The following is a 26,369-nucleotide window of genomic DNA, read 5'->3' on the forward strand; positions in this document are numbered from 1 at the left end:
TGGTTTATTCAGTGCTGCGCAGACACCGGGTGCAAGGGGAATAGATCTGCCTAACTTGCACACCACCTGGTAAAATCGTGCTACAGATATAGGCTAATATATATATAATAATATATAATAATAATATAATATATAGGAACTAATACATAATCAATAGTTTTCCTGGAATTTGGATACTTATTCATTTCACCCCTGACAGTTCGTTAGCATGCAAACCCTCCCCTCTTGCACATGCATAGGGTGGGTCGTGGGATGAACATTTGTTCTCTTCCTCACGAAGGCTTCTGACCTTGCTGTAAACTTCTGACCTTTCGGGGCACATCCCCCCAACTGGTTTCTTCTTGCCCTGTGGTCATCTGATCACCTCCCTGCCAAATGTCCTGGGGCTGTTCTCAAACACTTATCTTAATGGCCTTTATACCCCTCACTGTTCCAGACCTAGTGTCTGCCATCTCTTATTTTCTAACAAGCTCTACATTCTTGCTTCTATAACCTATCTCTAACTATTCCCCTTCACCCCCTTTATTCTCAGTCACTGTGAAGCCTTCTTGCCTTTTTATTTTCACTTGTGGGGCCCTTCTCCCCTTTCAGGGGACTTCACCAGACATCCATGATTTTTCAAATATGATGAACCACATCAGCCATCTCTTTCAGAACCCTAGGATGGATATCATTTGGCCCCATGGACTTAGATACATTCAGTTTCTTGTGGTGGATTTGGACTTTTTGCACCATTACAGTGGGACAGAAACCACTCCCCACACCCTCACTTAGAGGCTCACGGTCCTGGCAGACATGGGAAGCCTGACCACCTGTGAAGAGGCAATGCACTCATAGAGTACCTCAGGTTTTTCTATGTCTGAGGAAGCCAACTCCTCATTACCTTTCATCAGAGGGGGAACACTCTCCTTGGCCTGTCTTCTCCTGCCTACATACCTGTAGGACCCCTTCTTGTTACCTTTCACATCCTTCACCAAGTTCAGCTCCATCTGCACCTTGGCTTTCCTAATCCAGTCTCTACACACACGGACAACCCTATATTGCTCCCAGGATACACAACCCTGCTTCCACTTTCTTACATTTCCCTCTTTTCTCTCAGTTTAAGCTGCAGGTCCTTGCACAGCCATGATGGACATCTGCCTCCCCTGCTTGACTACTTCTGCTGGGGGATGGAGAGCCATTGCACTCTCAGAAGGGTGTCCTTAAAGAGCTGCCAGCTCTGTTCTGTGCCCATGCCCCTAAAGACAGTTTCCCAGGGGATCCCACTCAGCAATTCCTTGAGCAGCCAGAAGTTTGTTCTCCTAAAGCACAGGGTCCTAGCTCTGCTTTTTGCCAGGCCTGCATTCTTCAAGATGACAAACTCCACCAAGGCATGGTCGCTACAGCCCAGGCTGCCTCCAATCTTAACCCTTCTATTGCACTCCTCTGGATTAGTGAGCACCAGGTCCAGTAAGGCTTCACCTCAGGTTGGTCCATCAATTACCTGGATCAGGAAGTTTTCCTCAACAAACTCCAGGAATTTCCTGGGTTGTGGCACTCGCCATGCCACTATCCCAGCAGATATCCAGGTGGTTGAAATCCCCCATCAGGACAAGAGCCTGCAAGTGCAACACCTCCTGCAGCTGAAGCAAGAAGGCCTTGTCAACAGGCTCCTCCTGATCAGGTGGCCTGTAGCAGACCCCAACCACTAGATGCTCTTTATTGGACCAATCCTTGATTTTTACCCACGAGTTCTCTACCTGATTGTGGCTGTTCCTCAGACACAGCTCTTCACAATCTGTTCACTGCTTAACACAGAGGGCAACTCTGCCACCCTTCCTACCCTGTCTATCCCTTCTGAAAAGCCTGTAGCCCTCAATCAGGGTATTCCAATTGTGGGATTCATCCCACCATGTTTCTGTGATACCAATTAGGTCATGCTTTCCCAATTGCACCACGGTTTCTAGTTCCTCCTGTTTATTTCCCGTGCTGCGTGCATTGGTATGGAGGCACTTTAGCTTAGCTATTGGCTTTGTTGCCTTCTCATAGGAACCCTCCCTAATACCTCCAGGACAAGTCTGCAGTTCTCCCTTACCACCTCCCATCATATCTAGTTTAAAGCCCTGCTAACCAGCCCAGCCAGCTTGTTCCCAAGAATATTTGTGGCCCTTCTAGTCATGTTACGGTTTTATTATTTTTGGTTATTAGTATTCCACCATCATAACATCGTGTAGTGCACTGGGAGTTAAGGAGTTAATGCTACAGTTCCAGATACCTGTCCGGAAGAGAACTACATACCTTAGAACACAGCATCCAGAGCAGAGATACAACCTCTGGCAAGGTCACCTGATGTCCCTTTTTTCTTGGCTCTCCTCCCTGCTGCTTGTCCCGACCATACACGTTGCCTCAGCACTAGTGTAAGGCCTACAGCTTTTTGGACTCTCTCATTATATTTGATTTGTTAGCTTCAGTTCTAATTATACTGTATGTGTTATTATGTGTTATCTTGCATTCCAATACTAGATTTAGTAAATTAGTTTGTTTCTCCCCAGATTGTTGCTGCTGTTTTTAATTATTCGGGGTCCCTGTTTCCCCTTTCTGGAGGCGTTGATCTGTGGATTCCTCTGCCCCACTAGTCAAGGAACCGGGCTGATGCAGCCCGTAAACCATCGGCAAATTAGTCGGCTCCCATCCACCATCAGCATTCCCCCTTTCTCAGTGCTGCATCCCAAGCCACAGTATCTAAAACCCTGAGAGTGACACCATTCGCAAAGCCATTCATTCAGCATGTCCACCCTCCTCCTTTTGTGCGGATCCCAGTCACCAACAGAGAGGACAGAGGAGAACACAGTTTGCACTCCCAATCCCTTCAGAAGTCTTCCCAGAGCCCTGAAGTCCCTTTTGATCACCCAGTAAATTCTTTGGCCTACCTCTTCATTTCCAGTGTTGAAAACCAGTAATGGATAATAATTGGAGGGCTTAACCACAAGAATGATGTTCCTAGCAACATGAGCAATATGAGCAAGAGACTCTTTGTTTCAGAAACTCCCCTTCTCTGGGATAGTACTGAATGAGGCCCAATAAGCATTAGCCAGGCCACAAATCATTTGTGCCTCCTTAGATCTGCCTGAGCTGCAAAATCCCTGTCTCAAATATCTGTTTAGGCTCTTGGTGTCTTTCAGGTGTTCAGGAGTAAAGTTCCATGACACCAAAGATGTCCATCTCTCCCAAGCTACTCCACACTCCCTGACACTCATTATTCTCTGGTTCAGGGAAAGGCTTCCTCAAAATATGGTAAGTACAAATACTGAGTGAAATGATGAACAGTACATTCAGGGAGACTGACACCACGATCACTGGATGAGCATTCAAAAACTGCATAAAGGATTCAAGGGAGAGATTGGAACCTGTTTAAAAATCACAAGTTCTGTAAAACTAGCAGCTCCCTCTTCAAACAGAGGTTTAAAAGAGAAAGTGGGATCTTTTTTTTTTTTTTTCTCTTTACAGAAGCAAGATATCAGTGCTCAAAGTTTACAAATATCCCAGACTACTGGGAAAGTCCGCCTGGACTTTCAAGGTCAAGTTTTCAGTGAGCACCTGTGAAATATATAAAACAAAGGCCTCTGAGAGCAGAGAGAGAGATTTGTTCTAAAAAGCTAAAAAACCACATTTGCCCACATTCTCCACCAAGAATGACAAGGGTCTACGGGCTGGTTTGGCCTGGTTCCGTGACTAGTGGGGCAGAGGGATTTCGCAAAATCCACGCCTCCAGAGAAGGGAAACAGGGGACCCCAAAATAATTAAAAACAGCAGCAATGATCTGAGGAGAAACAAACTAATTTACTAATTGTGGTATCAGAATGCAAGATAACACACTAAAATATAACATAATTAGAATCAAAGCTAATAAATCAAATATAATGAGAGACAGTATGTCTGAAAGGTAGAGAGGCCTCACCATAACACTGAGGTGAGATGCACAGCCCAGTTGAGCAGCAGGGAGGAGAGCCTGATGAAGAAGAGCACATCAGGTGACCTTGCCAGGGGTTATATCTCCTCTGTGACTGCAAAGCCCCCTTGAGTATGTAGTTCTTCTTCTCTTACGGACAAGTGCCCGGAACTGGAGCATTAACACTTTAACTCCCGGTGCACTGCATGATGTTATGATGTGGCATACCGATAACCAGAAATCATAAAACCATGACAGACTGGAACGTTCTTACGTAAAGCAGACAACTAACGCACAGTTGTTTGCGCTTCTTTTGTGCTTAAAACGGTTTCTAGATCATCACTCAGAATCTTACTTCATTCAGCATGTTCACTCTCACTCCTCTCTGCCAGGCCCTATTTCTGAGAGTAATGTGCAGGCGGACAAACTGGCGGGAGCAATTGTCCCCCCAATCAGTTTGCCCAAGCATGGTTGTCTCATGATTTTTACCATCAAAGTGCGAAGGCATTACAGTGTGCCTTTCAACTGACCATGGATCACGCCATACAGATCATACTGACTGTCCAGACTGTCAAACTGTTGCACCAACACCCTCTATAGGAGTTAATCCTCGAGGACTGAGCTCCTTAGAACTTTGGCAGACAGATGTTACACACATACCAGAATTTGGGAAGCTCCATTATGTTCATGTTTCCATTGATACTTTTCTATTGATACCTGTGTTTTTGCATCTGTGCATACAGGAGAAAAGGCAAAAGATGTCTGTAAACACTTCTTAATGGCCTTTGCCACTCTTGGGTTCCCTCAAATGATTAAAACAGACAACAGGCCAGGATATGTAGCCCATACCACCCACTCTTTCTTTCAGCAGTGGAGTATTCAACACCTGACAGGCATACCCCACTCTCCCTCAGATCAAGCTATTATCCAACGAGCCCATAGTACCTGAAAGGCCATGCATCATAAACAAAAAAGGGGGAGTGCAGGTATGACCCCTCAGGAAAGAGTGTAGCTAAAGCATGCTATGTTCTCAATTTTCTAAATCGCTGGACAACAGATGACCCTCCAAATTACAAGCATTTAGGCTGTAATACCTTAGCTCCTGTCAAAGGGAAAGCACAGGTTGTGGTAAAAAATCTGAGCTCTGACCAATGGGAAGGAGCCTATTTGTCTATAACTTGGGGTCGAGGTTATGCTTGTGTTTCAACAGGAACAGGTCTGAGATGGGTACCAGCACGGTGAGCGTGGCCATCCCTTCTGTCATCTGCTGTAACACGATCATCAGCAGTTGGGATTCTAGCTCAACCAAAACAGAACATATGGGTCACCCTTGCCAACAAAACAGGACAAGACACACTTTGTCAACCATGTCACCAGGGAACCCATTCTTGACATGCTTGGTGGGACAACCTCTAGACAAATGGCCCATCCCAAGCTCTGTTCTTGGGATAGCACTTAATTGTTGCATTGCCTCCTACACTACTAACCCTAACCAGGTCAGGACCAAATAACTGCACGTATACACCGATATGATGAACAGCAAAATGGCTTCGTCTACGCCCCTAAAGCATGTGCCACACATCAATCATAGAGCTTGGGAGGTCCTGCCGCGTCACATCCTGAGGGGACTCTCGCAGTCGCCTACAACACTTAATTTGAGTGCGGAAGTCAACAAATGGGATGGATGGGTACTGCATCTGCAACAGTGCAATCTTGAACCACAAGAACTGGAATTGTTGGATTCAGTTAAAATGGATTGTTGTTTATATTTTTAACTATAGTGGAAAGAATCAATCATTAGCTCAGTGTGTTAATTCTAGTTACAGAATTATAGAAATCACTGCTTATAGAAGTCACTTTGCTTGGTGTAATTATACTCCACCTAACATCTCTAGATCTAAGATCTAGCAACCGTCCGCTTGGTTTGCCAGCAGGAGTTCTTCTAATTTGTGAGGACGGGGCATGGCCTGCTATCCCCTCTCACATCAAAGGAGGTCCATGCAATTTGGGAAGACAAACTTTACTAATACCTAATATCACCATGGTTACTCACCACCAAAAGAGCCTGAAGCGAACTGTACATGCTTTTCAATCAGAGTGTAAAGATAATGTAGAATTTTGGAGCCCTGGGGGAATAACAGCAGCATCCTTTTTAGCCCTAGGTGTTGCAACAGCATTGTGTTGCATCACAGGTGTTGCTAAAGCATTGAGTACACTTAAACTTGGATGCTGGCTGGCCAAGCAAATGAATGCTACTTCCTTGGCTCTAAGTGGACTGCTACTGTATATAGTCTCAGTACGACATGCTACGCTACAGAATCATGCTGCTTTAGACTTCTTGCTGTTAGCTCGAGGTCATGGGTGTCAGGATTTCAATGGCATGCACGGTATGAACGTGTCGGATCGTTTGAAATGAATACATAAAAGCACTCAAAATTTGCAGAATGGAGTTAAGAAATTACAGGTTATGATAGGTTGAATATATTTGGAGGCCTCTTTGGAAGCCTGGGAGTGTGGATACAGAATCTGTTAAAAATAGGGTTAGTTTGTCTTATTGCTTTTCTCTGTGTTTTAATTTGCGTTCCTTGCTTATTGTAGTGTGTTTGGAAAATGATACAAGATGCTTTAGATCACGCTTTCTTCGTTAGCAAAGAAGGGGGAGACGTGGGAGAAGGAGAGGTTGGCTCAACCTTGTCAAACGTCGACTTACTAATAAGACACTGGGAAACAGAGATGGACAGAATAAACAGGGATGTTTTGTAGCTAGGCATAAGATAAGCTCTGTGCTGTAATGAAGACTTGTTATGGAACTTGCTTGCTTTCTAGCCAATGGATTGTTAGTAGAAATGTACAGAATACGTGTGTTAGAATATTAAAAGTCTGCTTAGGAAAATAAAGGAGAGAATTTTCCTTGCATGAGAATCCTGTGTTGTGTTGCTAACTTGCAACACTAACTTGTGCCACAGGAATTTGTCCCTATTTGAGGCAAAGGGGCAATTGCCTGGCAGTCTGGGCACATTACAGTAATGTTACAAGCTTGATCCACTGTCAGTTGGAATTGTGGATGGCTCTCATATTCTGATGGAAAAATTGATGGGAGAGTTGCACTTGCCAAAATAATTGAGAGGTAGCACAGGCAACTGTGGCTTGACCAGCATTATGGCTGTCCTCACTTATAGGACCAGACAACACAGAGTGTGATTGAATATGCATAATAAAATATGAAAGAGGACGGTGAGAGGCATGATGTAAAACTTGCTTGAGCTGTGCAAACAAGGTTGTTAACTTCCTTGAGAAAAGATCCTTCAATCTGCTGAATGATACCTTGAACATACAAAGTGTCAGGCTGTTATATTAAACCTTTGTTCCACAAAAATTGGAAAAGCTTGAGCCACTGCAGCAAGTTCAACAACTTGTGGTGGCCCGTTGATGATATGCATGTCTGACTGCCATCATTTAGCAGCCGCACGCCACAGAACCACTGCTCAGGGTGTCTTGTTCGAGCCATCTGTAAATACAGTAACAGCATTAGGTATTGGAACGTGTGTAAGTAGCATCTTCGTAGTAAGGGATAGATCACTCAAATTATGCAGTAACTGATGACTGGAGATTTGTCCAATATAGTCAGCCATAGCATTTTGTAAAGTGAGTGAATGTGCAACCATCTAATTATGGCTTTTTTAGTAGTGGATATGTAGATGCAATCAGGGTCAAAAGCTCGTAAAATTTGTAGGCAATGTCGACCTCACTGTATTAGTATTGCAAACATCTCCACTCGTGATGTAGTGGTTTTTGAATATGCATGTGGTAAAAATATCCATTCCAGGATGATGAGAGGATCTTTTCTTGAGGTATCCCATTGACATAACAAACTAGGTGGTTGATAGGAGTTTGATATTATTGTAAGAGATACTGGAAGTGATAAGCAAACACAATAGCTATATCATTGTTGCTATCATGTTACTGCAGAGTCTAAACACTATAGTGCTTTTGGTGTTAATTTTCTTTTAGAGGTTATATCTGGGTCTTCTTTGATTAGCTGGAATAGAGGGTGTAGCTCTTTTGTAGGAATACCCAGAAGTAGACACAACCATTTGATGGTTCCTAATAATTTTTCAGATCATTTAATGTCTGCACATGAGGTATAATTTTGAGGATTAGCAGCTGAATGGTGTAAGATGTAATTTTCCATCCTAAATATTTCCATGGGGAATTGAGTTGCACCTTTTCTTCACCTATTTGTAAACCAACAGATTGGACTGCCTGCTGGATGAGCAGTAAAGCACCCTTCAGGCTCTCTTCTTGTTCTGCTGCTATTAATATGTCATCCATGTAACGATAAATAAGGATGTAAGGCCTAGCTTTTCATATATCATCCATGTAATGATAAATAAGGACGTGAGGTCTAGCTTTTTGTACTGGTTGTAATGCATTTGCCACTGTCAATTGGCATACTGTTGGACTATTAAGCACTCTTTGTAGTAAAACAGTCCAATGATACAGCTGAGCAGAGCTTTGTTGGTTGATGGAGGGAACTGAGAAATCAGATCATGGTGCATCTTTTGGATGAAGTTGAATGGTAAAAAAACCACAGTCTTTCAAATCAATGACTGCTATAGGTCAATTCAAAGGTAACACTGAAGGCAAAGGAAGACCAGGCTGCAATCGCACAGGTTCTTTAAAAACCTCCACTTTCTGCCATTCAATTGACTTACTGATGGTGAGGTCCACCAAACCTAAAAACTGCTGGCCTTTTACTAAGCATGGTAATGGCTTGTCTTTTCACATTTTTGTAGTCCATAGCACAGCAAGTTTGCCCGTGCTTCCAAATCCAGCAGTTCAGTCCCCAGTGCCAGGTTCAGCCATAGAATGGAAAAGAACTAACTGTGCTATTTTCTAGCCTTTGGGAATAAAGCAGGGGGAAGGCATCCATGCCATTACCTTAATCTCCTCAGTGTAGTCAGCATCTGTAACTCCTGGTAAAACAAAAAATCCCATCAATGTAGCAGAAGGATGTCCTAACAAGAGGGCGCTACGCCTGTCCCCCAGGAGCCCGTTACACCTGTTGGAATGAGAGTCATGGTGCTATCAGTCAGCGTCACTGACTGGGCAGTGGCCAAATCCACTCCAGCGCTGCTGCTGGTGGTCTGAGTGAGCTGGCTGGGCAGTGGTTCTGACTGATTTCGGACCGTATTTGTCATTATAGCATATTATCTCGTACACTTATTCCCGTTTCCCAGCCAATTTCAGGGCCATCCACCAACAGGGAGTTTAGATCCACATTCTTTCACCCAGTGTAGACCCCTACCACACCAAGCCAGAACACCACAAGTATTTTTATTTGCTCACTTAGGCTTTTTACAGTCCTTTTGTACATGAGCAGGTTCCCCACAGTTCATTTTTTGAGCTGTCCCTGCACCTAGTCAGGATGCCAGCGTGTCTGCTAGTAAGGTCATTTTGTGACTTTCCGTGCCTACATTTTGACAGGCTTTAATCATGTCAGGAATTGATGGATCTGCATTCTTTAAAGATTGTAGAACTTTCCAACAATCCCCATTTGCGTTTCCCACTGCTGAGTGCTTAAGCAAAACATCCCGGGCGGCTTGATTTTCCACCTGTCTCTCTAGCATATTTTGTCAACGGTCACGAAATTTGACGTAGGGCTTAGCAGCTCCCTTCTTGACTGATGTAAACAAGGCATGAGATGAATTTGTATCAGGTATCCAACAGGTAGCACGCAACACCAGAGTCTTAACTTGTTGAAGGCATTGCCTGTGCATCTGTGCCTGGGCCTGAAGTGTTGCCCGGACCCCCTCCCCCATGAGTTCCTCCATGCCAGTATGATTTCAGTTATTCAAGTTATTCATAGCCTGGATGGTAGCCTGTTCTCAGTATTCAGTCATAAACATGGTGTATTGCATGGAGACAGGATCGTTTGTAACAACATTTTCCATCGTGAGTGGTCACAACATAACTGTCACTGATTGCAAGCAAAAGATAACAGATTAAGGCACTGAATTCCATAATCTCTCACTGACTTCCTTAGCTCCTTTACCGCCTCATAAGGCAGGGATTCCCACTGTGGGAGCTGATTTCCACGAGACACCACAGGAAAGGCAATGTATCAGCATCACCCTGTGATGTGGCTGCTTTTCTGCACTGCTCTAAAGCACCGTAGTATGCTGTAGAAAAATTTTTCTTTCCCGCTCCCTTCCATGTGTCATCAGGAGGGAAAATGTTCGGTTCGTTTTCCGGATCTACTGGACCAGAGTAAAGTACTGGGAGGGAGAGCGATGGGGAATAGTCAGAAGAAGTTCTTCCATGTCGAATTTGCTTACGCCTTTCCATTATTTGCCCTCAAACAGCTAGAAGCTTAGCAGCCTTTCTGTCTTATAGAAGCCTCCTAGAGTTCTGTGTTAATTTTGTCCCAAAGCTCCCCATTAAGAGAGAACCCAACTTTCGGAAATTCAGGGACATTTTTGCTCCTCCATTTAAGAAATGCAGCTAATGCTACTCTCCGTAGTTCAGTCGGGCAGCGCTGCCTGACCAGGGATACGTAAGGGGTGTGAGAACCTGTAATAGATGTGGTTTGCATCGTTCGCCTCCGCCCGTGCCTCAGACGCAGCAAATGGCGCGCACCGTGCGGAGCGCAGCAAGCCGAGGTTGCGCCGCCCCACCGAACGACGTTGTGCAGGACAGGAGGTGAGCAGATGGGAACGACGGGGAGCTCACTGACGAAGGAGCAACAGGTAAATCTACGGAGAATTTCAGTTTCAGAATTAGCCTGTATCTACCTCAGCACTAGCTGCTTTTCTGAAATGGACAAGCAGAACTGTCCCGGAGTTTCCGATGACTGGGTTTTCTTTCGATGGAGAGCGTCGGGACAAAACTGGCGCAAAGCTCTGGGAGGCTTCTACTACTGCAGACAAAACGGCCGCTAAACTTTTACCTGTTTTTACGATGTTTGGCGCCAAACATCGGAAGCGCTCAAACAAATCCGACGAGGAAGGACAAATCCTTCCCGCTGTTCCCCATCGCCTTTCCCCCATCCCAGCCGCTGGCCCTCAGCCCGCGTCGCAGCTCCTGCCCGGACCCGATCTGCTGCTTCCACCCCTCTCCCCCCTCCCCAGGAGAAGGAAAATCGCGACCCGCTGCCGCCCACCGCCCCCTTCCCGTCTCTCGCCGCGCCGCTCCCGCCCTCCGCCCCGCCGCCGCCGCCGCCGCCACCAAGAGCCGTGACGCCCTCGCCTCCCGCACTGCCCCGTCGCTCGCCGTAACGCTGCCGCCCTCCGCCCCCCCCCCACGCCGCTTGCCGCTCCGCCTCTGCCGCCCGTGTGTAATTCGGTTGCAGACGAGGGTGGTCCGGAACGGGACGATCTTTTTGATCCTGGTCCAGCAGATCCGGAGGAAGAACCGAACTCTTTCCCTCCCGAGGATAATTTGAAGGAGACAGGAAGGAAAAATGTGGTTGCTTCTACAGCGTACTGCGGTGCTTTAGAGCAGTGTAGAAAAGAAGCAATGTCGCACGGCGATGCTGATATGTCACAAGCCTTTCCTGTGGTGTATCATGGAAATCAGCTTCCCGGCAGGAATCCCTGCCTTATGAGGCGGTAAAGGAGCTTAGGAAGTCAGTGAGAGATTATGGAATTCAGTCTGCCTTCACATATAATCTTTTGCTTGCAATCAGTGACAGTTATGTTATGACCCCTCACGACTGGAAAATGTTGCCATGAACAATCCTGTCTCCCATGCAGTACACTGTATTTATGACTGAATACTGAGAACAGAATACCATCCAGGCTATGAACAATTTGAATAACTTAAATCATGCTGGCATGGAGGAACTCCCAGAGGAGCGGGTCCGGGCAACACTTCAGGCCCAGGCGCAGATGCACAGGCAATGCCTTCAACAAGTTAAGACTGGTGTTGCATGCTACCCGTCGGATACCTGATACAAATTCATCTCATGCCTCGTTTACATCAGTCAAGAAGGGAGCTGCTAAGCCCTACATCAACTTTCGTGACCGTTTATAAAATATGCTAGAGAGACAGGTGGAAAGTCAAGCCGCCCGGGATGTTTTGCTTAAATCCCTGTTGCTGCACAGCCCTACAGTCTGCCGAGAAACGGGAAGAAGAGTACAAGACCACATGCTCTGACAACAAATACAGTCCAAAATCGGTTGGCCAGTGCCTGGCCAGCTCACTCAGACCAGTCACCACCGGCAGCAAGACACTTCAAGAAGTGGTTCTCTGGCATGGGACTGCTACATGATGGCAGTCAGACGTACATGTTGCAGATGGATCACCTCAAACTGTAGAACTCACTGTGGTAGCTAAAGATTTTCAAATTTATGTAGTACTTCAACAATGTATAACTGACTCTTTGTACGTTGCAGGTATCATTGAGCAGACTGAAGGATCTTTTCTTAAGTAAGTTAACAACCCTGCTTTGTTTGCACAGCTCAAGCAAATTTTACCTTATGTCTCTCACCGTACTTTCTTATTTTATCACACATATTTGGACACACACTGTGCTGCCTATAACTGAGGGCAACCGTAAAGCTGATCAAGCCGAAGTAGCTTTTGCTACCCCTCAATTATTTCAGCAAGTGCAACTCTCCCATCAGTTTTTCCGTCAGCACTGGAGAGCCAAACAAACAATTCCAACTGACAGTGGCTCAAGCCCATAAACACTGGTTGTCTGCTTATGCTGCTGTCGGCATCCCACATACTATAAAAACGGATAATGGACCTGCTTATACTTTTAAGGCCATCTGAACAAGAAAACTTGTGAAGGAACGTATATAAGTGATGTGAGAACTCGTAATAAAGGATTTGGATCATTCACATCTGAGTCAGTGCATCAGACGCTGCAGGCAGCCAGCTTTTCCATGGGAATATTGTTGGGGACAGTGTCAAAGGCTTTACTGAAGTCCGGGTAGACTACATCAACAACATTACCTTCATCCGCTAAGCAGGTCATCTTGTCATAGAATGAAATCAGGTTTGTCAACCAGGATCTGCCATACCAAGATTTGTTATGGAACTTGCTTTCTTTCTAGCCAATGGATTGTTAGTCGAAATGTACTGAATACTCGTGTTAGAATATAATAAGCTTGCTTAGGAAAACAAAGGAGAGAGTCTTCCTTGCACAAGAACCCTGTGTCGTGTTATTGACTTGTGACAATTGGTGCCAGAACAGGGATGTGAACAGACACTTGTCCTGACTTGAAGACTGACGGGTCCGGAGTGCATTGAGAGAAATGTGGCAGACGTTGAGACAAACACGAAGAGCTTGATGCATTGCGACAAATGCGGCAGCCGAAGGATTCAACATCCTGGCATGGTTTTGTGTTTTTTTGGTTTTCAGTATTCCACATCATAACATCATGTAGTGCACTGGGAGTTAAAGTGTTAATGCTCAAATTCCAGGTGCCTATACCTATACTTCATGGAAGTCATGGGATTTGGCCCTTCTCGGTAGAGCGGTCTCTTACTGCCTTGCAGTGGGTGCTGGAGAGTGCTTTCCTAGCTGTTCCAGGCTTTTCAGGTTTGACTCGGTCTTGGGAATCTCTCTCTCCTATTTTATTTGATTTATTAGCCTCAATTTCAATTAGATTGTGTAATATTGTGTTATCTTGCATTCTGATACCATAGTTAGTAAAATAAGTTTTCCTCCATAGATCATTGCTGCTGGCTTTTTTTTTCCTTCCTTGAGCTGAGCTTCCATCTCCCTATCACTTTTCCCGTTCCCTTCCATTTTGTAGGGGCAGGCAGGGCCCAGAGGCCTACTGCCCCCCTGTCATGGGCACAGACTAATCTAGTTAACTGACACATCCCTAACCGCTCCAATTGCCTCTTAATGGACAAAGTTAAGGGTGTGCACTATGGGGAACAAAATGACCTCAGAACAGAAAAACATTCTAGTTACTTTTCAATCTATCCTTAAATAACAGGGGGCGTCAGTATCCTCCCTTGATCTACAGCGAATGCTTGCATGGTGTCATGGTTTTATGTTTTTTGGTTTTCAGTATTCCACATTATCACTCATGTAGTGCACTGGGAGTGAAAGTGTTAATGCTCCAATTCCACATACCTGTCCCTATACATTACAGAAAACAAAAAAAACATACAACCATGACATTCCACCCCTTATTCTACATCCCTACATCATGCTTAATATGTATACATACATACAAGCAGTGATTAAAATGTGTTACACACACATGTCTATATACACACATATATATACATAGCATTACTGACTGCACTCCCCCAGCATCAAGTTTACTTGCGGTACACGTTCAACATCCCCGTTTGTCTGCAGCCCGCCAGATCTCGCGAGAGCGGCTGACGCAGCGCGTGGGCGTTGCCTGGGTAACGGCGAGAGATTTGAACGGGCACCAAAGCTGGAAGAAGCCCTTTGATCGCCGATCTCAGCTGCCTTGGAGCCGTCCCGGACGGACCGGCAGCGACCGACCGCGGGCTTCAAGGGGATTTCGGACGATTCCTTCACTCAGGGAACTCCGGAGCCAACGAAGCAGCCCGGCAGCTCTCGGCCGGCAGCTCTCGCGAGAGCGGCTGGCGCAGCGCGTGCGCGTTGCCTTGGTAACGGCGCTGCATTCACGCCCCCCCCCGATCCTTGAAAAAGCCTCGAGGAGGGCAGGAGCACGCCGCTGCCCGCCGGAGACAAACAGGAAGGGTCGGGTCTGTGAATCGCGTGAGTACCTGTACAGTGCTGGTAAGTATTCTGGTTAGCCGTGGCTGTGCCCTGGCGGAAGGCTGCAGCCAGACATATTGAGGTGACCCAGATAGAGCTCCCATGCTCTCACAGAAGGAAAGCGGCAGCCAAGAAGTCTGTGGAGACCCAGACTGAGGCCGTGTACATGTATGAAAGGAAGGCTGCTGCCGAAAACAATGAAGGTACTCAGGCCGACATTGCAAACCAAGATGCTGGTGTGCAGTCCTCTGGCTGTAGTGAGTGCCAGAGCCTGGAACTACAGGCCTTTGCAGTGCTAGATGAGAGAGGCAGCGACTGTGTACGATGTGACCAGGTAAACTACTTAATCAGCCTTGTGGCCAACCTGCAGAATGAGGTGGAGAGACTGAGGAGCATTAAAGAATGTGAGAGGGAGATTGATTGCTGTTAGCCTCTAGATCTCAGCAGCCAGGTGAGGCTCTGCATGAAGTAAGTCACCCCCTGCCGCCTTGCAAACAGGTGACAGAGGGGAACCTACATGCAGAGTTCTTGCTGTAGTGAACCCACTATCCTCTCCCCCCCAGGAACAATGGCAAAGAATTGGGGGATGTAAGGCAATAGCATAAGGCCCCTGCTCAGTGACGCAAGCGCGCCATCCCAGTGAGTCCCTAGCCCCCCCAGCTGCCCCTGCGAAACAGGTTCAGTACTCTGCAGGGTCAGCTGGACAATGGTGGTAATGATGGCTCTCCCCAGTTGGTGGTGCTCCCCAAGTCTGACCAGTCTTTGCCTAGCATTAAAACTTCATCGACTAGGAAAAAATGACAGGTCATTGTTATTGGTGACTCTCTGCTGAAGGGAGCAGAAGGAAGAATATGTAGACCAAACCCTCTACACAGGGAGGTCTGCTGCCTCCCGGGAGCCCGGGTTAAGGATATGAGGAAGAAACTTCCTTTCCTAGTCTGGCCCACTGATTACTATCCCTTGCTGTTGTTTCAGGTTGGTGGCGATGATTTGGGCAGAACTTCCCTAAGGACTGAAAAAGGATTTCAGATCCTTGGGGAGACAGGTAAAGGATTCAGGAGCACAAGTTGTATTCTCCTCTATCCCTCCAGGGAATAATGAGGGACTCAATATAATGGGCCAATGGATTAATAACTGTCTCAGAGCTTGGTGTGCCTGGTAGGGGTTTGGGTTTTTGACCTCAGCTCTGTTTACATGAGACTGGGCCGGCTAGCGGCTGATAGGAGTGGCTTCTCCCACCAGGTACGAAGCGGGGTGGGGATGTAACTGGGGTCACTAATACGGAGCCTGAATGTAACATCCCTGTGCTTGCAGGAGAGGGATGTGCTTGTAAGACCCCATTGTCTTGTGCCTTGGTGGAAGAGGAGAATGACTCACCCCTTTGTAGGAAGAACACGAGGGCAGGTGGCTGTGGAAACACCTGAGTGTGGTCATGAGGGTACTAGGGTTATTGCCACTCGCAAGGAGACCAAGCTCAGGTGTCTTTATACTAATGCACGCAGCATGGGTAATAAACAAGAGGAGCTGGAAGCCATTGTGTGTTCAGAAAGTTATTATATAGTTGCCATCATGGAAATGTGGTGGAATGACTCCCACAGCTGGAGTGCAGTGATGGAGAGCTACCGGTTTTTCAAAAGAGACAGGCCAGGTAGGAAATGCAGTGGTGTAGCTCTATATGTTAAAAAAAAAAAAAAAAAAAAAAACTATGAATGTGTGGAAATTAATAATGTTGACTATAGGGTTGAGAACATATGGATCAGAATAAAAGCAAAGGCCAACAAGACTGATGTTATTGTGGGAGTCTGCTACAGGCCACCCATCCAGGATGAAGAGGTGGACAAGATGCTTTATAAACAGTTGGGTGAGGTCTCTAGGTCACTTCCCCCTTGTTCTGGTGGGGGACTTCAACTTCCCAGACATCTGCTGGAATTATAATAGAGCTGACAGAGAACAGTCCTGGAGGTTCCTAAAGTGTGCGGGAGATAACTTCCTGACACAGCCAGTGAGGGAGCTGATGAGGGGAAGGAATATCCTGGACCTGCTGTTTGTTAAAGGAAAAGGTCTGGTGGGGGATGTAAAGATTGGAGGCCGTCTGGGGCATAGTGATCATGAGATACTAGACTTCTCTATTCTTGTTGAACCACAGAGGGGAGTCAGCAGAACTGCCACCTTGGACTTCCGAGGGCGGGCTTCAAACTCTTCAGGACCATGGTTGAGAGGGTCCCTTGGGTAGCTTTGGAGAGCATGGGAGCCCAGGAAGGCTGGGAATATTTTAAGGAAATTGTTTTAAAGGTACAAGACCTTTAAAACAGGTTTTAAAGGTACCTGACCATCCCCGTGTCACAGAAGATGAGCCGACGGGCAAGGAGGCCGGGCTGGCTGAACAGAGACATTTGGCTGGAACTCAAGAACAAAAGGGAAGTTTACGGTCTCTGGAAGAGTGGACAAGCTGTTTATGAGGATTACAGGTATGTAGCGAAGCTGTGCAGGGAGAAAATTAGAAAAGCCAAAGGGCAGTTAGAACTGAGCTTGGCCGCTAAGGTAAAGGAAAACAGTAAATGCTTTTATAAACACAATAATAGCAAAAGGAAGGCTAGGGAGGATCTCCATCCCTTGCTGGATGTTGAGGGCAACCTGGTCACCAAGGGTAGGGATAAAGCTGAGGTACTTAATGCCTTCTTTGCCTCAGTCTCTAATAGTAAGACTTGTTATTCCCTGGGAACACAGCCCCCTGTGCTGGTAGACAGGGATGGGGAACAGAATAAGCCCTTCGTGATTCATGATGATATAGTTTTGGACCTACTGCAAAAGCTGGATGCTTACAAGTCCATGGGACCAGATGGATTGCACCCTAGAGTGCTGAAGGAGTTGGCAGATGTGATTGCCAAGCCACTGTCCATCATTTTTTGGCAGTCCTGGCTAACCAGGGATGTCCCGGTGGATTTGAAGCTGGCAAATGTGACGCCCATCTTCAAAAAGGGCCGGAAAGATAATCCTGGTAGCTACAGGCCTATCCGTCTCACCTCGGTGCCTGGGAAGGTTATGGAATGAATAATCTTGGGAATCATCATGGACCAATTAAATGTCAACCAGGGGATCAGGCCCAGTCAGCATGGGTTTACAAATTGTAGATCCTGTCTGACAAACCTGATTTCATTCTATGACAAGGTGACCTGCTTAGTGGATGAGATTCAGGCTGTTGATGTGGTCTACTTGGACTTCAGTAAGGCCTTTGACACTTCCCCTGTAACATTCTCCTGGAAAAGCTGGCTGCCCACAGTCTGAATGGGTGTATGCTCCGCTGGGTGAAGCAGTGGCTGGATGGCTGGGCCCAAAGAGTGGTGGTCAATGGAGTTGGATCTAGTTGGCATCCAGTCACAAGCGGTGTCCCCCAAGGCTCAGTACTGGGGCTGCTTCTGTTTAACATCTTTATTGATGATCTTGAAGAGGGGATTGAGCGCGCCCTTAGTAAGTTTGCCGATGACACCAAGCTGGGAGGGAGTGTTGATCTGCCAGAGGGGAGAAGGGCATTGCAGAGGGACCTGGACAGACTGGACCGATGGGCCAAGCTTAACAGCATAAGTGTCAATAGGACCAAGTGTTGGGTCCTGCATTTTGGTCTCAACAACCCCAGGCAACCCTATAGACTTGGGGAGGTGTGGCTGGAAAGCTGCCTGATGGAAAGGAACCTTGGTGTTCTGATGGACAATCGGCTGAACAGGCCAGCAGTGTGCCCTGGTGGGCAAGAGGGCCGGTGGCATCCTGGCTTGTATCAGGAATGGTGTGGTGAACAGGACTAGGGAAGTCATCCTGCCCCTGAACTCGGCATTAGCGAGGCCTCACCTCGAGTACTGTGTTCAGTTTTGGGCACCTCAGTACAGAAGGGACGTGGAGGTACTGGAGTGGGTCCAGAGAAGGGCAACGAGACTAGTAAAGGGCTTGGAAAATCAGCCCTATGAGGAGAGGCTGAGGGAGCTGGGGCTGTTTGGTCTGGGGAAGAGGTAGCTGAGGGGAGACGTTATTACTTTCTTCCAGTACCTGAAAAGTGCTTACAGTGAGAGCAGGGTAGGTCTCTTTTCACTGGTGACAGGTGACAATATGAGGGGAAATGGCTTCAAGTTGTGCCAAGGTAAGTTTAGGTTGGATGTTAGGAAACACTTCTTTACAGAAAGGGTGGTTAAACATTGGAGTAGGCTCCCCAGGGAGGTGGTTGAGTCACCATCTCTGGATGTGTTTAAGAGCCGTTTGGATGTGGTGTTCGGAGATAAGATTTAGCAGAGGGTTGTTAGAGTTAGGGTACTATGGTTAGGCTGCGGTTCGACTTGATGATCCTTGAGGTCCCTTCCAACCTGAGTAATTCTATGATTCTAAGTGGACCCTGGTCCCAGGGCAAAAACAGTAACACGGAGAGGTTTGCCCTTTCCAGAAGCTGGAAGAACTCAAACTGCCTTTCCCAACATGCCCTTTACATGTACTACAGGGACTTTATCTCTCTCTATGGTACGCAGGGAGTTGGATTGGGTAGGACCATCATGATTGATAAATTCTCTGGTATTGACTAACCAGGTGGCTTCTGCCAAATGCTTCTCCCAGTGCTTAAATGTTCCACCACCCATTGTTTTCAGCATAGTTTTTAACAAGCCATAGTATTGTTTGATTTTACCAGAGGCTGGTGCATGATAGGGAATATGATAAATCCACTCAATGCCATCATCTTTGGCCCAAGTATTTACAAGAGAATTTTTGAAATGAGTCCCATTATCTGACTCAATTCTTTCTGGGGTGCCATGTCGCCACAGGACTTGTTTCTTGAGACCCAGTATGGTGTTTCGGGTGGTACCGTGGAGTACTGCGTATGTTTCAAGCCACCCAGTGGTTGCCTCCACCATGGTAAGCAAATAACATTTACCACTGCAAGATCGTGGCAAGGTGATATAATCAACCTGCCATGCCTCCCCATATTTATACTTTTGCCATCGCCCTTCCTCCCAGAGAGGTTTCATCCTCTTGGCTTGATTATGGCACGTTTCACAGTTATGAATAACCTGTGCAATGGCATCCATAGTTAAGTCCACCCCTCAGTCTCTAGCCCATTTGTATGTTGCATCTCTCCCTTGATGACCTGAGGTCTCATGGGCCCATCGAGCTAGAAATAATTCACCCTTGTTCTACCAGTCCAAGTCTATTTGAGCCACCTCAATTTTGGCAGTTCGGTCTACCAGATTGTTATTTTGCTGTTCTTCCGTATTACAGAATCGCAGAACGGCCAGGGTTGGAAGGGACCTCAAGGATCATGAATCTCCAACCCCCCTGCCACATGCAGGGCCATTCAATGCTAGACCAGGCTGCCCAGGGCCCCATCCAATCTGGCCTTGAACACCTCCAGGGACAGGGTGTCCACAGCCTCTCTGGGCAGCCTGTTCCAGTGCCTCGCCATTCTCTTAGTAAAGAATTTCCCCCTGACATCCAGCCTAAATCTCCCCCTCCCTCAAATTAAAACCATTTCCCCTCATCTTGCAGTTAACAACCCTTTTGAAGAGTTGATTCCCCTCCTGTTTGTAGGTTCCCTTTAGGTACTGAAAGGCTGCAATGAGGTCAGCCCACAGCCTTCATTTCTCCAGGCTGAACAAGCCCAGCTCCTCAGCCTGTCTTCATAGGGGAGGTGCTCCAGTCCCCTGATCATCTTTGAGGCCCTCCTCTGGACCCTCCCCAACAGCTCTCTGACTTTCTTCTACTGGGGACTCCACACTCGGACGCAGTATTCCAGGTGGGGCCTCACAAGAGCAGAGTAGAGGGGGACAATCACCTCCCTGTCCCTGTTGGCCACCCCTCTTCTGATGGAGCCCAGGATATCATTTGCCTTCCAAGCCGCAAGGGCACGCTGCTGGCTCATGTTAAGCTTTTCATCTATCAAGACCCCCAAGTCCTTCTCCACATGGCTGCTCTCAAGAACTGCTCCTTCCAGTTTGTATGGATGCCTGGGATTCCTCCGGCCCAAATGCAAAACTGCAATTTGCTGTGTTGAACCTCATCAGACCACTTTTCTAGCCTCTCGAGGTCTCTCTGAATGGAATCTCCTCTTTCCGCTATGTCAAAAGCACCACTCAGCTTGCTGTCATCAGCAAACTTGCTGCAGGTGCACTCAATTTCCTCATCGATGTCATTGATAATGATGTTAAAGGGCACCAGTTCCAAGACAGACCCACTGGGGGACACTGATTTGCCCTTCCGATTACTACCTATTATTAATAGTTCAAGCTGGCAGTGAAGAAGTTGCTGAGAAGTCTCAGGACTATTAAGAAAGACTTCAGGGGACCAGGGCGGGTAGTCGAGGGAGCAGGGGTGCAGGTGGTGTTTTCTTCCATACCTTCAGTGGCAGGGCAGGATACTGAGAGCTACCAAAAAACTCACCTCATAAATAATTGGCTTAAAAGTCATTGCAAATACAGGATTTTTTATTTTTTTTTTTTGACCACGGGGCAATGTACTTGGTACCTGGCATGATGGCAGCAAATGGAAATAGCCTGTCTCTGAGGGATAGGAGGATTTTAGCTGAGGAACTAGCAGGACTCGCTGACAGGTCTTTAAACTAGATATGAAGGGTGAAGGGGGCAAAATCATAGCCGCTGGGGTTGAGCGGGTTGTTTGACGGCTTGTGCCAAAATTGATCGGTGATGACGGTAAAGTACAAAGGGATGGACTGGGGCAGGGGGATGTTGGGGATACTGCTGTTCTAAGGGAACTTAGATCCTCTATAAAGGTGGTGAGATGGAAAACCCAGCTGAAGTGCCTTTATACCAATGCATGCAGCCTGGGAAATAAGCAGGACGAGTTGGAAACCATGATGTGCTTAGAAAGTTATGACCTTGTTGCCATCACGGAAACATGGTGGGATGACTCCCATAACTGGAATACCACCATTGAGGGCTATCTGCTCATTAGAAGAGATAGGCGAGATAGGAAGGGTGGGGCAGTTGCCCTCTATGTCAAAGAGTAGATAGACTGTGAGGAGCTCCCTCTGAGAAACAGTCAGGAACAGGTTGAGGGCCTGTGGGTTAGAATTAGGGATAGGTTTAACAAAGGCCAGCTGGTGATAGGGGTATACTACAGGCCACCTGATCAAGGGGGGACTGTTGATGAGACTTTCTTCCTTCAGATGAGGGAGGCTTTGTGCTCATGGGCTCTTGTCCTGATGGGGGACTTCAACCCTCTGTATATCTGTTGGAAAGACCACACGGCAAGTAGCAAGAGGTCTAGGAGGCTCCTGGAATGTGTTGATGATAACTTTCTGCTCCAACTGTTGGACAGACTGACCGAGGTGAAGTGTTGCTGGACCTGCTGCTCACCAGTGTGGAGGAGTGCATTAAAGACGTTAATGTTGGAGGCAGCCTGGGCTGCAGTGACCATGCCCTGGTCGAGTTCGTGATTTCGAGGGATGTGGGGCTGATGAAGAGTGGTATCAGGGCCCTGAATTTTCAAAGTGAACTTTAAGCTGTTTAATGGACTGTTGGCCAACATCCCCTGGGATGCTGTCTTCAAAAACAAAGATGTTGAGGAAAGCTGGCTGTTTTTCAAGAATGCCTTCCTGAGAGCATAAGAACTTTCTGTCCCTCTGAATAAGAAAGTGGGCAAAGGAGGTATGAAGCTGGTGTGGCTTGGCAAGGACCTGCTGAGTGTGCTGAGGGCAAAGAAAGGTGCGTACAAGCTCTGGAAACAAGGGTGTGTCACCTGGGAAGAATACAGGGATGCCGTCCGGACTTGCAGACGTGGGATCAGCAATGCCAAGGCGCAGGCGGAACTGAACTTGGCGAGGGATGTGAAAAACAATAGGAAGACATTCTACAGGTACATTGGCCAGAAGAGACAGGCCAAAGTGAGTGTACCTCCTTTGGTAAATGTAAAAGGAGAACGTGCTTCAATGGATGAAGACAAGGCTGAGGTACTGAATGAGTTCTTTGCCTCAGTCTTCACTGGGGGGCCAGGATTCCAGTACTTCTCACATCCCTGAGCCCTGCATCTCTAAACCTCTAGGTGGGGACTGGGGCGGTAAATCTCCCCCCCACTGTGAGGGCAGAGCAAGTCTGAGACCGCCTCATGAGACTGAATGTGTACAAATCTATGGGGCCAGATGGTGTGCATCCCAGGGTTCTGAAAGAGCTGGCTGAGGTGGTTGCTGAGCCCCTCTCCATCATATTTGAAAAGTCATGGCTGTCAGGTGAGGTCCCGGATGACTGGAGGAAGGGTCACGTCACTCCCATTTACAAGAAAGGGAACAAGGAGGACCCTGGGAACTACAGGCCGGTGAGTCTCACATCTGTGCCTGGGAAGATCATGGAACAGATCCTCCTGGACGACATGCTTGATCACATGAGGAATGAGCATGTGATCTGAGACAGCCAGAACAGCTTCACCAGGGGAAGGTCATGCTTGACCAATCTGGTGGCCTTCTATGATGGAGTGAGGGCATCAGTGGACAAGGGAAAGGTGACCGATGTCACCTTTAGCTGGACTTGAGCAAGGTCTTTGACATGGTCACCCACCACATCCTTATCTTCAAATTGGAGGGATGTGGATTTGATGGACGGACCACTTGATGGATAAGAAACTGGTAGAAAGGCCGCAGACGGAGGGTAGTCATCAATGGCTCTATGTCCAGTGGAGGCTGGTAATGAGCGGCATCCACCATGGGTCTGTCTTGGGACCGGTGCCCTTTAACAGCTTTATCAGTGACATCGATGAGGAAATTGAGTGCACCTGCAGCAAGTTTGCTGATGACAGCAAGCTGAGTGGTGCTTTTGACGTTGCGGAAGGAGGAGATGCCATTCAGAGGGACCTTGAGAGGCTGGAAAAGTGGGCCCGAGTGAATCTGATGAGGTTCAACACAACAAAGTGCAGAGTTTTGCATTTGGGCCAGAGGAATCCCAGGCATCCATACAAACTGGAAGGAGCAGTCCTTGAGAGCAGCCATGTGAAGAAGGACCTGGGGGTCTTGATAGATGAAAAGCTTAACATGAGCCAGCAATGTGCCCTTGCGGCTTGGAAGGCAAATGATATCCTGGGCTCCATCAAAAGAGGGGTGGCCAACAGGGACAGGGAGGTGATTGTCCCCCCTCTACTCTGCTCTTGTGAGGCCCCACCTGGAATACTGCGTCCGAGTGTGGAGCCCTGTCATGGTTTTATGATTTTTGGTCATCAGTATTCCACACCATAACATCATGTAATGCACTGGGGGTGGGGTTTGATATTTGCCGAATGTTCGTCCGACTGAGAAGAACTACATTTCCCCAGGAGGCTTTGTGGTCAGCAAGGAGATATAAGTCCATGCAAGGTCACCTGATTCCTCTTCTTCGCCTGCTCTTCGTCGTCTGCGCTTCGCCATCTGCACTTCACCGTCTGTTCTTCAGTCACTCAACTGGACTGCACTTCTCACCCCAGCATTGTGGTGAGGTCTATACAATTCAAGACAGACTCTTTCTCTCTCTCATTGTATTTTAGTAATACTATATTTAGTAAAATAATTTGTTCCACCTCAGATCAGTGCTGTTGTTTTCAAGTATTTTGAGGTCCCCTGTTTCCCCTTTCCCAGAGGCGCGGATCCTGCTGGTCACGGAACTGGGCCGGACCAGCCCATAAACCGTTAACATTTTTGGTGGAGAATGCGGGCAACAATTGCTTTCTAGCTGTTTAGACTCTCTGCTCTCAGAGAGCTTCATTGGGAAAGCTTATCTGTTTCACCGCTACTCTCTGAGAACGTGACCTTGAAAACTCCAGGCGGACTGCCAATAACTTAGGATATCTGTAAACTCTGAGCTTTACTATCTTGCCTTTGTAAAAAAAAAAAAAAAAAAAAAAAAAAAGCTTTCTGTCTTTCTGTTGTGAAACTGACTCAAAGGGCTGCATGCTGCTGCTTCTTCTTTTCTAATGCTCAAAACATACTGGGCATTAATTAAGCTTGCCACCTTGCTCTATGGAGCAATTGGCATATACAATCAACTGAAAACATGGGTGGAAATATGGACCTGGCATGTTCGTTCAATGTGGCATACAATTCCTGAGATGGCTGTCAATTTTACAGGGCTGGGGATTTTTAAGGTTTCCAGTCTCACCTTTCAGCCTGTAATGCAGTTTTTGAATGAACACCTAGTCGCATTACTAATCTCCCTGAATGTATTGCTCATCATTTCGCTCAGTATTTATTATATTTTGAGGATGTCCTCCCCAAAATTGGAGAATACTGAGTGGCAGGGAATGTGGAGAGGTCTGGGAGAGACCTTAGACAGATGGAAATCTTCAGTCTCATGGAACTTTACTCCAGAACACCTGAAAGACCCTAAGAGTCTAAACAGCTATTTAAGGCAGGAATGTTGCGGCTTGGGCAGTTCTGAGGAGGCACATATGATTTGGGGCCTGGCTAATGCTTATCGGGCCTTATTCAATACTATCCTGGAGAGAGAGAGAGAGCTTGTGAAATTGAAAGGGAGAGTCTCAGGGAAACAGTTCAAAATGAGCGAGAGAGTCTCCTGCTCCAGAGGAAAAACCTCCGATCTGAGAGAGATGCCCTCCGATCTGAGAGAGATGCCCTCCGAATTGAAAGAGACTCCCTGCAATCCAAACTCGACAATCTTCAATCTCAACAACACACCCTCCAATCTGAGCTGGATACTGTCATAATCGAACGAAACAAGCTCCAAGCTGAGCTCGAGGATGAGAGCATTGGAACTGATCAACCTGATCAACCACAAGAGGCACCACAATCGATGTCAGTTGCCCCTGTAAGAGGACGGAAAACGAAACAAATCTCGACTCAGTTAGAAGAGAAGAAAGAGGAGGAAAGAGGTCCAGAGGAGTGGCTCCGAGGTCCAAGAGAAGCACCTCTGAGTCCAGGGGAGGGGCCCTCAGTAAGACCATGGTCACCAACGCCTACGAGGGCAAGAAGTCCTGGAAGAGCAAGAGGTGAGCAAGATATCGTTACCTTTGTTGATCGATCTCTGAAAATGAATGAAATTCGAAGTCTGAGAAAAGACTTCTCACGTCACCCAAATGAGCCTATTGCTACTTGGTTACTTCATTGCTGAGACAATGGGGCCAACAGTGTGTGGCTAGATAGTAGAGAAGCTCGCCAACTGGGTGGCATTGCTAGGGACTCAGCCATTGACAGAGGTATTAGTACATGCCAGAACCAGGCCTTCACCCTCTGGAAGAGGATGTTGTTAGCTGTAAAAGAAAGATACCCCTTCAAAGACGATCTGATGCCCGAGAAGAAGAAATGGGCTGATATGGAAGAAGGCATCCGTTATTTGAGAGAATGTGCTGTGGTGGAAACACTACATAGCCCCGATTTCATTCCTGATGAGCCAGACCAAGAGCATGATCCTGAGAGAGCCAGGTGTACACCAAATATGTGGCGTACATTCACAAAGACTGCACCAGCAAGGTACGCCAGTACATTTGCAGCTATGTATGGCAGAGGGGAAAGAAGACCCCTTATAAACGAGTTGGTTAATAAACTTCAAGACTTTGAGTTATATTTGAGCCCTCTACGAGCTTGTGTTTCAGCCATTGAAAAAGTAGCTGAAAAGCTGGACAGAATGGAGAACAAACAAGAAGATATAATAGACAAACTATCAATCATGCCTGATGCTGATGAATCCATGGTGGTAACAGATACATCCAATGAGGAACAGAATTCCCAAAACAGCCTACTTGAGGGGCTGATCAACT

The 26,369-nt window shown here is 47.0% G+C and overlaps 1 long non-coding RNA gene across 1 annotated transcript; it reads left to right on the forward strand.

Annotated features, from left to right (window-relative positions):
- The first annotated feature begins 14,569 nt into the window (after positions 1-14,569).
- LOC122177494 lies at positions 14,570-24,040 on the forward strand. The gene is made up of 4 exons (XR_006178085.1): positions 14,570-14,648; positions 15,624-15,693; positions 16,995-17,116; positions 23,937-24,040. It is a non-coding gene; the product is annotated as an uncharacterized LOC122177494 (long non-coding RNA).
- Positions 24,041-26,369: the final 2,329 nt, after the last annotated feature.

Source organism: Lagopus leucura, unplaced genomic scaffold, assembly GCF_019238085.1.
Source record: "Lagopus leucura isolate 7727_CA_CO unplaced genomic scaffold, USGS_WTPT01 Super-Scaffold_100001, whole genome shotgun sequence".
Classification (NCBI taxonomy): Eukaryota; Metazoa; Chordata; class Aves; order Galliformes; family Phasianidae; genus Lagopus; species Lagopus leucura.